Raw genomic sequence first — 7332 nt, 5'->3', positions numbered from 1 at the left:
TCAAATGCTAGGACTAACTAGCCAAACACTCAGCGAGTCAGAGCTGGTGTGCAGAGAAAACCATTTCTCTCTCGTTAAATGACCTCGCCTCATCATAAAACCTTAAAAAGAAAGCTTCCAGATCATTTGTCTCCATCACAAAACTTATAAAAATGAGATGGAAAAAAAAGTTAAATTATTTTGGCTCATAAGTTTCAGATGGAGTTGTATATTTCCCTAAAGGGTCAAAAATAGAACATTTATTAAACGACGAGTTATTCAAAAACCGGCACAGGCCCCAGTTGTCTTTCAAAAGCTCTGATTTACTGCATATTTCTCCCTTGAGAAAGGCCTTTTTTAAATGTTCATTTCCATTTTAAGAGACTGTGGGCTTTGATCTGTTGGGAGCATTCTTTTTCTTTCCCTGACTGGGGCCTGTCGGCTACTCAGGCCTGTGTTTTTCCACGGCCTTCCCCAGCATTCACACAGCATCTCCTGCATCTGCGTTCACCCTGGTTAATTTGGAGGTCGGAACTGGTGAGTCCCTGTAGCAGGTGACACCAAGAACCAATGAGCCACATTTGCTCTTCACACCTCCATAAAGATCCTGCTTCCAGGAGGCAAGAGAAAGGTGAGATGGGCTTGGGCATTCCTGCATCCTACAAAAGCTGTCAAGTTCTACTTTAAAGTTCATTTGAAATTTCATAATAAATTTGATCTTGTTACTCCAGGAAAGTCAAGGCACAGTCACAGTGATATTAAAATGTCTTTTGCTTTTGAAAGAATCATGCCCTTCTTTTTTTATTTTTTGAGACAGAATCTTGCTCTGCTGCCCAAGCTGGAGTACAGTGGGACGATCATAGCTCACAGCAACCTCAAACTTGCCATCCTCCTGCCTCCGCCTCCTGAGTCACTGGGACTACAGCTGCACACCACCACTATACCTCACTACTTCATGTATTTTTTTTTAACTTTGTGTGGGTAATATCAATATGTACTTGGAGTCTGCTGGCCACGAGTTTTTCTATTCCAGACAAGTTGGAAGATCAGGGTGACATGGGTCATTTTTAATATCAAACCTGTTGCCCTGCTTTGTTTTCACATCACACCACTCTTCACCCTCTGGCCCCACTAGGCGTTAGTGCAAATTAGTAAAATCCTCCCCCTTGAGGGACATATATAGGGCCCTGTCGCTGTGTTCATCTTGGTGAGACACCAAAGGCTGGGTTTTAGTTCCTACTTGCCTTATACACACTGTTGTGCCTGTACTCCCACTTTGATCCCCCTGCCCACAAGTGCCCAAAATACACACACACACACACACACACACATACACAAACCCTTTGAAATCACTGGAGTAGCACTAGATGATTCTTCCAGTGCTAAACAATTTACTGTTTACCCACCTCTTCCCTTCCTCCTCTCTTTCCTCTTCTCATCCTCTTCCTCTTCCTTTCTCTCTCCCATTCTCTCTCTCTTCTGTAATAATACAGTGAGTGTTTATGTAAGTTTCAAATCCAGCAACCTGAAGATTCACCTCCAATGGCACAGGGCTGGACTGCACTCAGAGGTGGCTGCCACCCAATCGTCACCCAGCGTTTTATCACTGGGCTATTCTATTCAAGTGTATTCCATATGCTAAACAATTGTTCACAGAAATAAGATAATGGAAAGAACAGAGACAGAATGAGCAATGGGCAGAGTTGGGCCTGCCACGGCTCTTACGGCCGTTCTTCACAGGTAAATGACACATACAGGCTTAAAAAGCAGCTCTCCCTTTTTTTGTAGCCCATTTTTGTTTGTTTGTCAGATTACATGTTCAATCAATTGCGACAAGCCACTGCACCATGTGAGACATCGTCCTTTCTGCCCGCGTAAACCCAAGACTCCACGGGCAGAAAGGAAGCCATCCACACTGCCCTCTAAGGGCCGTTACCCACTGAAGAGAGAAGAGGCGATCACAAGGGATTTTTTCCCAGCTGACTTTCTATGGCAGGGAGGGAAAGAAATTGTGTTCTCCAGGAGAAAGTGGTTAATTTTATTTTATTTTATTTTATTTTATTTTTGTAGCTGCAGGCAATCTGTGGATAAGTGGGTATTACCATCCTGGTACATCTCTAATTAATAAGATCAATTGCCACTGTATTTTCTTTTACAAACTCATTTAGATATGTCAGGGCTGCAATTATTTTGCGAATGATCTGTCTTTACGCTTATTCATCTTTCCTCTTCCTCAAGGAGCAAATAAAACTGTCAGCTTAAATGCCCTTTGAAGTCTGTTTTAGATCCTTGATTGAAAATTAAAAACAAAGCTCTCTAGCCTAGTGCCATTTCCAGGGTCAAAGTTCCTGTCCTCACATTGCTTTGTGTGTATGTGTGTATACACAGGCACGTGTGTGTATTGATTTCTGTTTTTAAAAAGGTAACATGCTGGCTTTTGAATCTCGATGTTGCACCCCTTTCCTTTCATCTCCTTAGATCTGCAAGAACTCTGAACTCATAGATCATGTCAAAACTGAGAAGCACTGGACAGTCATTTTGCTTATCTGCAGTTTCGCATTTCTGAGAAGAATCTCTCTCCATATGGACATGATCACTTTTGTTATAATCTTGAGAATGGTTAAGGTAGCTTTGATCACCAGTTTCGTATCTCCTATGATAATCAGAACCAATGGAATGTGCGGAAATCCATCCCTATTCCTAAGGATTCCTAATGTCATCTCACCAGGTGGGATGGTTTTCCTGCTCGAGTCTGCATGCCCAACTCCAACAGCTTCGCCCAAGCTTGGGGACAGGCTTCATCCAGCACCCAGAACCTGTGCGGTTATTTGGCCCCTCATTGAGAAGCCTCTCACGGATACAGACAAAATTAACTTGGTCATCCCTGCAGCGCCAGAGGGAAACTTCTGGACTCTCTGTTTGAGGAGTGTACGCGCAAACCATTTCAAGAAGAGATTTAAACCTCTTCTTGGAGAAGACTGAGGCTGGCACAAGGCTAACAAATCAAATAAACTGCACCGAGGCAAAGCCGCCGTCTCTCCCAGGCTGTACCCTGCCTGCTTCTCCCATCCTGCCTTCTGGCCGATTTGTCTTTAAGGTTTTAGCATTATCCCTCTGTTGACAAATGAATGCTTTTCTGGAAAATGAGGTATTTCCAGAAGCGGGCGGACACTGGCTGGAGCGCCGTAAGAGCTCTGCCTCCCCCGATTCGTTATGTGAACGGGAAAGGCCTGGAGGTTCTGCACGAGCATTACATTCAAGGTGATGATAAATGGAGTCTGGCTGGGCTGGTAATAAGGGAATTTCTAGCCAGGTCCTGTCTAGACCATGGTTTGTTATGGAGGGAAAGCCACAAAAGGGGGCTATAGTACCCCGTTCCTCAGAGAAATTGTCCTCAGGGAGAGCCAGGCACATTTCCAGTCCGAACCTTCGTCCCGCCCCTCACTGAGGCCGCTGTAAATAACATTAGCCTGTCTTTCAGCAAGCTCTGGGAAGCTTATAAACCGAACACGGTTTTTGTTGTCTGTAGTTGTGCATTAAGCTCAGTACTGTCAAGTCTAATTATTCTCATTAAGGTCTGAAAGTTTTAGGGATTAATTAAGCAGAGAGCCAAAGCTTATGCAGAACAGCAATATTTTCCCCCTGAAGGATTAGCCCGTCATTCTGATGGGGTTTTCCTTGAGCGTTGCCCATTACTTTATAAGATAGCAAAGTGTGGAGCTCATATAATATGGATTAGAAATCGCCTACATTTCACATGTGCTATTCAGCCATGAAAATAAGTCCTGGCCCTTGTGCCTGTAACCCGGAAGGCTCACTAATGAGAACCAGGCAGTGGGGCTAATGAGAAATTCAATACGTGCCGTCTCTCCTTCCCATTTCCCTTCAATTTACTTTCTACAGGAGCCGATATGTGTAGGAAAAGTCTGAGTGGATGCTGGTATTCTCCTCTTTGCCTGGTGGGGATCTTAGAAATTATCTGATTCTAGTCCTTCTTGCTATAGAGGTGACAACTGGGATTCAGCAACCTGCTTAAAGGGGCCCAGTTAATGGCAAAGCTACTTGAAGAGAAGGTGACAGGAAACTTCAGGAGGTGTACAAATCACTGGGTACGTCAGGATGCTGAGGGTCCTTAGTCTTAGGTTTTGGCATGATGGAAAACGCCGCAGAAATGAGAAGGTCCCACAATGAAGAGAGGATGCTGGGGAGGACCTAATTTGCAGGCAAGCCCCAGGAACTCTGGCGCCCTGCTTGGTAAAGGATTTCAAGGCTTCCTGGAGAAATGGGGGTAGGGGGAGGGATCGTTAGGCCCTGGCACCCCAGATGTAAAGAGGAAAGTCAGACGTGGGTAATCACCCTGTCTTCACCCAGCAGCTCCAGTTTTCAGCAAAGCAGAGGGGGCACTTCTGCCTTCCGTCTCCCCAACTTCACATCAAGGCGCCATTGCATTTGATGGCTCGGAATGCAGCCTTTCTGCCTCCCACACTCCCAAATCCATGCCTTGTTTATCTCTTTAGAATGGATCCCGGATGCCTGCCCACCACGCGGCATCCCCAGGGCGGGTCTGTGATGACTGATGGGGTCCACCACCTCTACCCCAGACCCTCCCACACCCAAAGACTCCCTCTGCCCAGTGAAGTCCCCTTCGCCCCAGCATTCCTGCACCCGGCACATCCCAAGGGTGGCCCGGTATCCTGCAGATAGCAGGAGAGAGCACCCTCCTCAAACACCAGTCTGATATGTAGCCAGGAGGAAGCAGGCGGTCCTCAGTGTACCCTCTTTTCTTGTCTCTGGAGAGCTTGTTTTAGCTCCTCAAGATCTCGGAAAAAGTACAGGTTGTAGAGGCTGCATTCTCAGGGCAGAACCATGTCCCAAGACAACTGGTTAGTGAGGCCAGGCGTGACAATCATAATCGGAGCAGCAACTGTGCAACAGCATAGGCAAGGGGGGCCGAAGGTGCAGCAGCCACCACCGTTATAGTCAGACTGGGCACCATTTCCTAAATGTCACACGTCCTTCCAGCCCCTTGATCTTTGCTTATGAAAAGTGTCATTCCCTCTACAATCCTCTAGAGCTCTTTGTAGGTTTTTATTTGTTTTCCAAACACTGTACTTGCTTCTTTGTCTGTCTCTCTATGAACTATGAGTCCCAGAGGCCCTCGTGGTCCTCAATTATCTTTGCTTCACCATGGCCTGTGCCATGGGGCTGAATGTTTGTAGTCCCCAGAATCCATATGTGGACGCCTTAATCCTCACTATGTTGATACTAGGAGGTGGGGCCTTTGGGAGGTGATTAGGGTTAGATGAGGGCATGAGGGTGGGGCCCTCATGATGAGGTTAGTGCCCTTATCAAGAGGATGAGACACTAGATCCCTTGCTTCCTCTCTGCCTGCAGTCACCAATGAAAGGCCAAGTGAGGACATAACAGAAGCCATCCCTTCCCAGAACCTAGCCATGCTGGCACCCTGATCTCTAGCTTCTCAGCCTCCAGAACTGTGAGAAATAAATGTTTGTTGTCTACACCATCCAGGTTGTGGTCATTCATTATAGCAGCACAAACAGACTAAGACAGTGGGGAACCGTGATTGTTACATTATAGGTGCTTAGCAAACTTGCTCACTGATCAGCTGAGGTCTCTCCCCTGCCATTAAACAGTGAAGCAACAATTAGTTAGCAAATGCAATTTCAGCTTCTACTGAGGGAAAGATAATACACCAAGCAGTGTGAAGAAATTTCTTTGCAGAACCAAACTAAAGGTCCAAGTTACTTAACACAGCATTAGTTTTTCTAAAATCAGTATGTGTTGTTATACATGCAAGCCTAATTAATCATATTTCCAGGGTATACACTGAATAATCTGAGAGAAGAAATCAATTACCTAAATTCGTGGTTCTCATAATTTGAAGTAGTCATATTTCAAAGTGTATGTTTTAAATCAGAACTGTTGAGCATGATCGATGGGGACACGGGAGGGAGGTGTGCTTTTTAAATTTTAAAGAAACTTAATTTTATAGCAACCTGCATCTGTTGATAGGTTACATCTGTATCTTTTCAATGTTGCAAACGTATAAGGCAAAAGAAATATTTTATAAATAATTCAACTAATTGACAGACTTTCTGTTATTTCTTTGTGGGTTTTGTTTTTGTTTTTGTTTTTTTGTTTTGTTTTGTGTTTTGAGACGGAGCCTCGCTCTGTCACCCAGGCTGGAGTTTAGTAGTGCGATCTTGGCTCACTGCAGCCTGTGCCTCCCAGGTTCAAACAATTATTGTGCCTCAGCCTCCTGAGTAGCTGGGACTACAGGTGCGTGCCACCATGCCCGGCTAATTTGTTTTGTATTTTTAGTACAGACAGGGTTTCACCATTCTGACCAGGCCGGTCTCAAACTCCTCACTTGAAGTGATCCACCTGTCTCGGCCTCCCAGAGTGCTGATTACAGGCATATGCTACTGCCCCCGGCCTCTTTTCTTATTTCTAAATCTACTAGCAGAGGCTGTTGACTTAGTACTTCTGCCCAAGCTCCTTCAAAGGCGAAACCAAGCAGGAGGTGGGGAAGGTGCCTAGAATAAAAGGATGTAACAAATATAAGATGAGGAAAAAGTAATATCATTTTTCTTATTGCTTGTTAATGGTAATAACTCAGATGTTGAAGCTTAAATATGTCTTCTTGTCTTTTTTTACTTCTTCTTTAATTAGTTCTGTTCCATGAGCACCCCGGTTGGCATGTGTAAGATGTGCTCAGGAGTACTCAGCCAATGACACTATAGGATTGCCAGTTTTAGCAAAACTGATGTTGTAAAGCCGCTTGAAACTTCTAACATGTGTGTAGAGAATTGTCTGCACTTTAACAACAGATACATTTTCTTTCCTCTCCTAAGCTGCATTTGTGCCCATCCATTCTTGACCACATGCCTGTATAGCTGCTGTTGCTAGGGAGCCACGATGTGACAAAGGGCTCTGCAGCTCAAAGATCAGAGGGACCAGGATGCTGTGAGCAGCTGCCAGTGGGAACCTGGGCAGCTAAATGCAAGGGGCACTTTCTGGTCCCTGGCAAAACAGCATCTGGGGGCTGCACTGGTTCCTGCCCCCACATTCCTCTCCCTCTCCTCCTCCCTCTCTTTTGTCCCCCACCTCTGCCTCCCTCTCCTCCTCCCCCTCTTCCAACTCACCTGTCCACCAGGGGCTGGGTAATGAGTGAAACAGGAGAGGGTGCCCATCAAAGTGGCTCAGCGAGTGGCTACTGCTCAGTATTGCCCCACACAAGGGGCACTTCTGATCTTTCTATATTTTTCAAGTAATGCCAGTTATCTGGGTGTTGTGTGAAGTCACCATATGTTTTTTTTTTTTTTTTTTTTT

General features: G+C 45.4%; 1 long non-coding RNA gene across 2 annotated transcripts; it reads left to right on the top strand.

The window, feature by feature from the left end:
* Nucleotides 1–200: 200 nt before the first annotated feature.
* Nucleotides 201–5503, top strand: LOC105530394. Of its 2 annotated transcripts, XR_001004646.1 has the most exons (3): nucleotides 201–599; nucleotides 1473–1719; nucleotides 2458–5503. It is a non-coding gene; the product is annotated as an uncharacterized LOC105530394 (long non-coding RNA). The 2 variants fall into 2 exon arrangements; XR_001004645.1 differs by lacking the exon at nucleotides 1473–1719.
* Nucleotides 5504–7332: the final 1829 nt, after the last annotated feature.

Source organism: Mandrillus leucophaeus, unplaced genomic scaffold (assembly GCF_000951045.1).
Source record: "Mandrillus leucophaeus isolate KB7577 unplaced genomic scaffold, Mleu.le_1.0 Scaffold82, whole genome shotgun sequence".
Taxonomy (NCBI): domain Eukaryota; kingdom Metazoa; phylum Chordata; class Mammalia; order Primates; family Cercopithecidae; genus Mandrillus; species Mandrillus leucophaeus.
This window is presented reverse-complemented; position numbering and strand designations above follow the sequence as displayed.